Source organism: Podarcis gaigeae (assembly GCF_964106915.1).
Source record: "Podarcis gaigeae genome assembly, chromosome: 8".
NCBI classification, from domain to species: domain Eukaryota; kingdom Metazoa; phylum Chordata; class Lepidosauria; order Squamata; family Lacertidae; genus Podarcis; species Podarcis gaigeae.
Window position 1 is genome coordinate 80,957,650 of NC_139684.1, and position 9,043 is coordinate 80,966,692.

General features: G+C 51.2%; 1 protein-coding gene across 1 annotated transcript in view; it reads left to right on the forward strand.

Annotated features, from left to right (window-relative positions):
* Positions 1-1,161, forward strand: part of BCL3 (BCL3 transcription coactivator) — a 35,851-nt gene extending 34,690 nt beyond the window's left edge. The window contains 1 exon segment of the mRNA XM_083753856.1: positions 1-1,161. This exon segment is cut by the window's left edge and continues 1,395 nt beyond it. The gene's annotated coding sequence lies outside the window, so the exon portion shown is untranslated.
* Positions 1,162-9,043: the final 7,882 nt, after the last annotated feature.

Here is a 9,043-nt window from a genome sequence, read left to right on the forward strand (position 1 = left end):
GTTCCTCCGCACTGGGCTGGAAGTCTAGGGGGCGCCGCAACCATGACAAAATGAATTGAGCACAACAGAAGGTGAGAGGCAGATGGGCACCGAATTTTGGCCTCTTACAGGGCACCGCTGGAATCTGAAAGGCCAAAACCCACCCCTGATCCTGCCCCCTCCACCTTGGTGGGGAAGAAGCAGCAGCAGCGGTTTCCAGGGAGAGTGTGTGAGATTTTGCCGATTTCGCCAGTGCCCAACCAGCAGCAGCGAGGCAGCACGACGGCTCGGGAAGTGGGGCTACCTTCCCATTTCGCCTCAGGCGGCAAAACGGGATGCGCGGCCCCAATTGCCAGGTTTCTTGGCAAACGAATTTCAGGAAGTGCAGTGTTAACGTAGGGAAGAAGGTGACGCAAGGAAGTTGGGAGGGGGCGAACAAGGGGATTTTCTGAAAGTTTGAGCCCGAGAAAGAGGAATACCGTGTGCATTTTAAGGGACTGAAATACCAGAAATTCCCAGGCGGGTTATTGTCTTTAGAGGAAGTTGTGGAGGTGGAGATGATTAGTCAGGGCAGTGAGATGATTAAGGGAGGGAAGGATGAGGTGTGGCTTGCTGGCTTGCTTAGTGGTCCTCCTGGCTATCAGATCTCGCCTGTGAGGACCGACCCTCCTTCCTGCCCAGCTTACAAAAGAGATTGCCAACTGGGAAGAAAGAGGGAGTCACACGCAACTTTGTCTCGAAAACCTCCTCCTGTGAAATGCACCACTTGAAAAATATCAGGGTTCAATCCCTGATATTTTTGGGCAGGGCTGAGAAAGACTGAAACGGCTGCCAATCTGTGGAGGCGATACTCAGCTAAATGGACCAATGGCCTGGCTTTGTATAAGGCAGCTTCCCCTTCGCTCTTGTTGGTATTAACCCTTGCATTCCCGGGTTCCACCACTGACACCCCTAAAAAAAAAATACAACCCACGAAAACACCCAGTAGGGAGATCTCAGATCCTTCTCTTCCCAACCCCCTCCTCCCCTTGCAGTCGTCTTGCCAGATGTTCCTTCTCTGCTTCTGTGGGACCAATACTTGAAAAGTACTAGTAGACCCTCTGCTCATCCTGTGGCAAGAAAACAGGATGGGGAAGGGTCTTTTCCTAATTTGTCAATAAAATATTTTTTCTACTTTCAAAAGCTGCATATGTGTGTGTTGGGGGACAGAGGTGAAGGCAACACCAGCAGATGGGTGGGGAAGACCATTGCTAGGTAGAGCTATGGGAATTCTGTTACTTCCTCCAACTCCTACTGCATAACCCAACATCTCTGCCAGGTGTGCTTACAGTATTGTTACACACCAAACCGTTCCAAGTGGTGTGAGGTACCAGGAGTAATAACAATAATAATATTCATATCCCGCTCATCTGGCTGGGTTTCCCCAGCCACTCTGGGTGGCTCCCAACAGAATTAATGATGATGATGATGATGATAAGCAATAAAACATCGAACATTAAAAGCTTCCCTAAACAGAACTGCCTTCAGATGTCTTCTAAAATTCAGATAGTTGTTTATCTCTGTCAGGGAACTGCCATCGGAGACAGGAGAGGAGGTAAGGCGCAGCAGCGATGCAGGAGAAGGACCCAGTAGGGAGAGAGAGCTCACTTCCGCTGGGGAAGGAGATAGGCGTTACGCTAGGAAGAAAGGGGAGGTTGAGGGAGCTTCGGAGGGAGGGCTCCAAGACTGTTCCAGCGAGACCAGCGGGGAGAGCACAGATCCTCCGCTTGGGAGGCCCACTCTGCGCAGAAAGCTTCCGCGCAGGGAGGCTAGGCGGAGACTTGGGGTCAAAGAGCTTTTATGTTGGAAAAAGTTCAGGAAACGCCCACTGACGGATTCTGCCAGTGATTGAGACAGTCACGGAGGAAAGGGCTGTCCAACCGGGGAAAAGTTTGACCAAACTACTCAGCTTGGAGCAGTTTGCGGCTTACGCACAAGCAACCCCACATCCCATTACAATCTCCTTGACATCTGACGGAAGGGTGTTCCACAGGGCGGGCACCACTACCGAGAAGGCCCTCTGCCTGGTTCCCTGTAACTCAGGCACAGGCAACCTCGGCCCTCCAGATGTTTTGGGACTACAACTCCAATCATTCCTAGCTAACAGGACCAGTGGTCAGGGATGATGTGAATTGTAGTCTCAAAATATCTGGAGGGCCGAGTTTGACTATGCCTACTGTAACCTCACTTCTTGCAGTGAGGGAACTGCCAGAAAACCCTCAAAGCTGGACCTCAGTGTCTGGGCTGAACGATGGAGGTTGGGGTGGAGACGCTCCTTCAGGTATACTGGGCCGGAGCCGTTCCTGTTGCCTTTTGGAAACAGACACAACAGAGACTATGGTGTCCTTATAATATATGGCTTATTTACACATAAATATAGCCTGAGTCTGTAATGAAGCATCAACTACTCAAGAAGTTCCAGCTCCTCTGGAACTGGATGGATGAAGAGTAGTGGTTCGAAGCGCTAGCTGGGGAAACCCCCCTCTCCAAGGTAGATGCCAGAGGAGGAAGGCTCAGAGCCAGGGGATTGGTGGTGGGACAATGAGAAGAGGTCAGAGGGGGAAGATTGGGAAGAGGTCTGGATGTGAAGGGACAACAGGGCTTAGTGAGCAGGAGGAACCTGTGACAGGGAGCAGTTCAGACTCCAAGGCTGAAGCAGAGGAGGGGGTTCAAGAGACTGTTGAAGAATCTGGGGGGGGGGTCTTCTTCCCCTGCTGCAACAAACTCCCCTCCCCACTGGTCTCCAAGAATGCACAGAATAATGAGGGCAGAACAGAGCTCAGAAGTGCGCAGGCGCAGTTTTGGAAACATCCAGGAGAGGAGGAGTCTTGGAAAGGGTGGAAAGCAGCAACTTTAAAGTCCTAGCAACTGCTCCATAGAGGCAAGAACTGCTGGGAAGTGTTGCTGAGTTGTATCTACAAGGTGTGACCGGAAAGTTTGGTGAACGGTCACAGAAATCGGACAGCGAAAAATATTTGAACATAACAATCCGCCCCGGAAACCCACGAAATGCTCACAATTGTGTACGGAGTTGAAGCTGTAAGTCAAAAGACAGTGTACGAGTGGTTGAAGCGTTTCTGTGAAGGGCGGCAAACCATCGAAGATGAACCTCAGTCCAGCAGACCGTCGACGAGCAAAACAGCTGCAAACGTCAACAGTTATTGATGCAGGATTGTCATTTGTCTGCCCAAATGATGGCGGAAGAATTGCATCTTCCACGTGAAATCATTACTGAGGTTACTGAGTTGTCCCACCCTCCTTATTCTCCTGATCTGGCCCCACTGGATTTCTTTCTTTTTCCAAAATTGAAATCTGCACTGAAAGGGCGCAGATTTCCCAACATTTCACACGCCCAAGCTGCTGTGATGAGGGAACTGAAAGCAGTAATAAAAGAGGACTTCTCCAGAAGTTTCCAACAGTTCTATGAATGTTGTCAACGGTGCATTGTATCAGAGGGGGCCTACTTTGAAGGCCTGTAAGGTATGTACAGGGGCACGGGTGGTGCTGTGGGTTAAGCCACAGAGCCTAGGACTTGCCGATCAGAAGGTTGGACGTTCGAATCCGCGCGCAACCTAGCAGTTCAAAAGCACGTCAAAGTGCAAGTAGATAAATAGGTACCGCTTGGGCGGGAAGGTAAACGACGTTCCGTGCACTGCTCTGGTTTCGCCAGAAGCAGCTTAGTCATGCTGGCCACATGACCCGTAAGCTGTACACCAGCTCCCTTGGCCAGTAAAGCGAGATGAGCGCCACAACCCCAGAGTTGGCCATGATTGGACCTAATGGTCAGGGGTCCCTTTACCTTTTAAGGTATGTACGTTCAAATATTTCTCGCTGTCCATTTTCTGTGACCATTCACTGAACTTTCCAGTCACACCTTGTAGTTTCCTTGACTAAAGAGTTAACTTCACGGACAACAGAGCCACACATCTTTCGTATGCCAGCTTCTCCCATAGACGCAGCAAGATCCTTGCTCTGTATCTCGACTTCCTAGGTCACATAACGCCCTGTACTTAGAGCTTAGCTCTTTTTATCTGCAGAGGCAGGGCCTATTCATTCACCCTTTCATTCGCATCTCACATGGCTCCTCTGATCCTGTGTTGTGCTAACGGCTCATTACCCCAGGCTATTGCCTCAAAGGAAATTTGACTCAATTAACTCTTAGCTCATGTTGGTTGCCTGGGATTATCATGGTCTGATACTTTAGGAAGTTTGCCTGGCTTAATTACCTCTTAACACACGCCAATTCCAGCAGATCAAAAGTATCCAACACACACACCTTAATACACATTGGGTCCAGCACCGTTCCAACACAAGCCGTAATTAAATTCTAACACTAGCTCGATCCAGGAATTTAAGGGAGTTGGGCACCCACAAACTCATAACTGTATGCTAATGTGCTGGCTCATCACTGCCACTTGCCTCCCTTTGCAGCTGTTGATGCAGTAAGTTTGGTTCATGCAACAGTGGGCTCCGGCTGCAGCTAGTAATGGCCAAGAGCAGAGAGAAATGGTGTGCCGCCCTCTGGGCGCAGTTGGACTACAACTCCCATGAGCCCCAGCTAGCGTGGCAATTAGCCTGGGATGATAGGGCTTGTTGTCCAACATTGTATGCAGGGCATCACATTGCCTAGAACAGGGGTGGGGGGAGCCCTGCTAAAGTCATTCCCTGGTTGGAAGCTACAGCTGTCAGTCACAAAATGAAACCACCTTCCTCCTCCTGGAATTTGCCATTTAGGGAGAGTTTGCCACAGGAGAATTTAATCTATCAAATTGTGCACTTAAGGTGGGAGGGAACCCCTTTTAAGTGGGTCCAAAGTGTTGGGGACTAGTTGCTTTACTTTGGACCATTTTGGATCAGGCCCACTTCGCTTTGGAGGCAATTTGTTTACCTCCAGAACAGGTTGTTTCACTTGTTATGGGGCTGCATAGCCCCTAATGGGGATAATATGTTGCCTTTTATAATTAATCCAACTGATTGAGCACTGCCCTGGAATTCTACATAAAATGATGTGTGACATAAAAATATTTGCAATAATAAAACAGGATAAATAAATCTGTTCTGCCAAACTGCTTTCAGCAACGAAAATGTGCTCTTTGAATGCTATCAGTTTTGATTAGAACTTTCTACAGGCAGAGTTCCTGAAATATGAAATCCATAAAGGTCACAATGACACAGCAGCATTGCACAAGTCCAGAATAACTGTGTGGTCTCTTGGGATTGCTCCCTGATGAATATAGAGTTGAAGCAGTAATGTCAACTGCTTGTGTGTCTGTTTGGACTAACCTTGTGAAGCCATTCCCGGAAAAAATGGAAAACAAAAGCTCAGGGTAAACAAGACAAGACGGTGTTGCCTTTCCGTGGAAGTGACTGGCACAGGTTCAGAGGCCACTGATTCTGCAAAATTCAGTCCTGCTTCCTTCCTTCCTAGAGTAACGCTTGAATGAAGACTAGGAAATGACCAGGGTGAAAAAGAATGCACAAACCATGAGATTGCGTTTCGTAAAAATGCACGGTTGACCCAGTCATTTGGGAAAAGCATATCCTAACCCGCTCCTGCCTAGCGCAGTCGCGCCCCAGTGGAATGAGCAGAACTCCTTCAGACTCTCAAGGTGTCAAGAAGGGCTGGTAGCCACATGCCTGGAGGAAGGCAGTCGACATTCCTTGATGGATGAATCAGCCCTGTGCTCCAAGCTCCCAACATCTGTGGTTGAAGTCAGCCGGGTCTGTGCGTGATGTCATACGGTGGCTCCAGGTGGAGCCATTTAAACTGGTTCAGGGTAGCAACATGGTGCAATGGTTAGAGTGCTGGGAGACCAGCGTTCAAATCTCCACTTGGCCACAAAGCTCATTGACTGGGAGTGGCCACTGAGACCACATAACACCGGTCTTGAAAGACCAACATTGGCTCCCAGTACGTTTCCGAGCACAATTCAAAGTGTTGGTGCTGACCTTTAAAGCCCTAAATGGCCTCAAAGGCCCAGTATACCTGAAGGAGTGTCTCCACCCCCATTGTTCTGCCCAGACACTGAGGTCCAGCTCCGAGGGCCTTCTGGCGGTCCCCTCACTGTGAGAAGCCAAGTTACAGGGAACCAGGCAGAGGGCCTTCTCAGTAGTGGCGCCCTCCCTGTGGAACGCCCTCCCACCAGATATCAAAGAGAACAAGAACTACCAGACTTTTAGAAGACATCTGAAAGCAGCCCTGTTTAGGGAAGCTTTTAATGTTTGATTCATTACTGTATTTTTTTCTTTTATTTTCACTGCCTGCATCTTTATTTAGGGATTTTGTCAGGGATGTGCTGTTTAAAACATTAAAACATTTTGTCGGGCAACATGAGATGTGCTGGATAAAAAAGCAACTTCTCCTGCCTGAGCCGTGTTTTCCTCAATAGGCTCTTCCCAAGAGACTGTCATTCCCCTGACTTAGGTTGAGCACTTTTTAAAAAGATGTTGTCAGGGGTTCAGGAGCAGAGACACAGGAGGGGGAGCAAATGGAGAGCGAGGAGGAGGAATCCGAGTGGGGTGGGGGCAGTGACAGCGGCCAGAGTCATTCCACGAGCCTCTCCAGCGAATCGGAAGATTCACAGAAGGGAGCGCCGATGGCCAGGGCAAGGGGGGCTCCAGGGGGAAAACCCCAGGAGGAAGGGGCCAGCGGGGACTCCCTGAGCAGCAGTTGGAAATCAGGACCAGCTTCCCCACCAGAGCGCAGTAGGGAGGGGGAGTCCCAGGAATCGGGACCAGTGTTCTCACCACCAGCGAGAGGAGATGAGTCAGGTTTGACCACGCCCACATCGGAGAGCGGGGAAACGGTCAGGATGAAGGTTACCGGCTGGGCGCGCGCGCCAAGTTCAAATGTACAGGCGAGCGGCACAGCAGGGAGCCCGGATAGGGAGCCAGGTCCTAAAGCCCGCCGGAAGGAAGGGCAAGACTCAGGGGGGTCAGCATCAGAAGAGTCCAGGAAGGAGGAAACCCCAGGGGGCAGAAGGACCCAGAGGAGGAAGGAACAGCGCAGGAGGTGGAGCCGGGCTAGGATCTTAAACTGGTGCGGAAGGGATAGTGACTTAGAGGGGACTTCGCCGATCTAGAGTCAAGACATAGGGCTGTGCGCTCTGGGGTTTGAAATGGAAACTAAACTTCAATAAAGACTTTTGTACATTACATCAGCCGGGCGTTGGTCCTTTGTGAGCTGGGACCTAGAGGCAGTCCTGACAGTAAGTCCCCTCTCCCTTTACAACCTCGCAACGTGAGGGAACGCAGCGAGGGGCGAAGATTGGTGCTTCACGAGCTCACGAATACCAGGCAAAATGACTACCGAAGAGCAAATAGCAAGCCTGCAAAATGCAGTGACACGACTGACCGCGGAAGTTTTGGCGTCCAAAAAGAAGGAAGAGGAAGCAGCTGCTGCCTGCCAGGATCTGCGAACCAGGTTAGACGTGTTGACTACACAGGGGCTACCGGCACCCAGACCAGAGGGTATTGGGCTGGGGAAGAGAGGAGGGAGCCTTGTGTCTCATTTTGATGGGAACCTGCAGCAGTATCCTAACTTCAGAGCAGACGTGATTTATGCACTACAGTTGCTGGAGAAGGACTTTAGAAGGGAGGAGGAGAAAGTGAGCTTTATAGTATCTCATCTCCATGGAGAAGCTAAAGCATGGCTGCGCAATCTTTGGAGAGATAAGGATCCAGCCCTCCAAAATGCGGCTGCCTTCATTAAAGCGATGGATGCGTGTTTTTTGTCAGAGACTGATGTGGATATCGCCAGGAGGGAGGTTCACGGACTGAGACAAGGCAGAGCCACTGTAAGACAATATCACTCCCGCTTTTTTGCACTGGTGAACGCGCTGGGGTGGGAGAGAGAGTCAGCTGTCGTCAGAGACCTGTTCTGGGAGGGGCTGAACGGAGCTGTGAAAGACGAAATTGCAAGGGGGGAGAGACCCCAGACCACCAAAGACGTGGTGGAGAGGGCGCTCACGATTGGAGTGAGGCTGGAAGGACGCCCTTGGGGCCAGGAGGAAGGGCGTTGGGGACGCACGCCAGCAAGAGCACCGCCCCCCTTTCCCAAGGAAGCGGCGCGCGCTCAATCCATGCCTCCGCTGGGAGGAGGTGAGGAGCCGATGGAAATAGGTGGTGCCAAGGCTCAGTCAGCAGCCAGAGCCCTAACGCTGGGAGCAGTCAAAATGAAGCCTCCTAGAGGGAACAGTGTTACATCTGCGACAGTGCTCAGCACATGGCGAAAGAGTGTCCCCAGAGGTTTCACAAGCACACTGCAGCCTCAGCGACAGTAACAGGAGCAGTTCAGCAGAGTGAATCACAGCAGGGAAACGACAATGTCTGGCTGGAATCGGAGGCACTGGGGCCCAGCCAGACAAGTCAGTGAAGCAGTCCCCAGGAATATTGCAGCCCACGGACCCCCTCCCACCCAAACCAGTGGTGCAGCTCACCGCATCCCTCCAACTTCCCAATGGGCTCACCATGGAAGTCCCCATTACCATTGATTCTGGAAGCAATGCAGATTTTATAGGCGTGGATTTCATCCAGCAACATAGCATAGCGCTTCTGCCAGTGGCGGTGCCCCTGAACGTCGTCACGGTGGACGGCAGAGAGCTACTGGGAGGGCAGGTGCTGCAGCAGACGCCGCCAATGGTGATGCGAATTGGTAATCACCGCGAAGTCATCAGCTTCAACGTCACCCGCCTGTCAGACACGCCCATTGTGTTGGGCATGAGTTGGCTGGATAGGCACAGCCCGGCATTAGCTTGGTACCAGCGTCAACTGACCTTCTGCTCCTCCTACTGCGCAGAACACTGCATCCTAGCTAACCAGGAAGATGAGGGGCGTGAGGATGGACCACAGCTAAACTTGGGCATGTTGCAAGCTGTACCCAACAAGTACAAAGAGTTTTTGGAGGTCTTCTGCGAGAAGGAAGCGGACAAGCTGCCTCCCCACAGACCCTACAACTGCAAGATTGACCTCCTGCCGGGGGCGACGCTGCCGACGGGAAAACTGTATTCCATGTCTGAGGATGAAC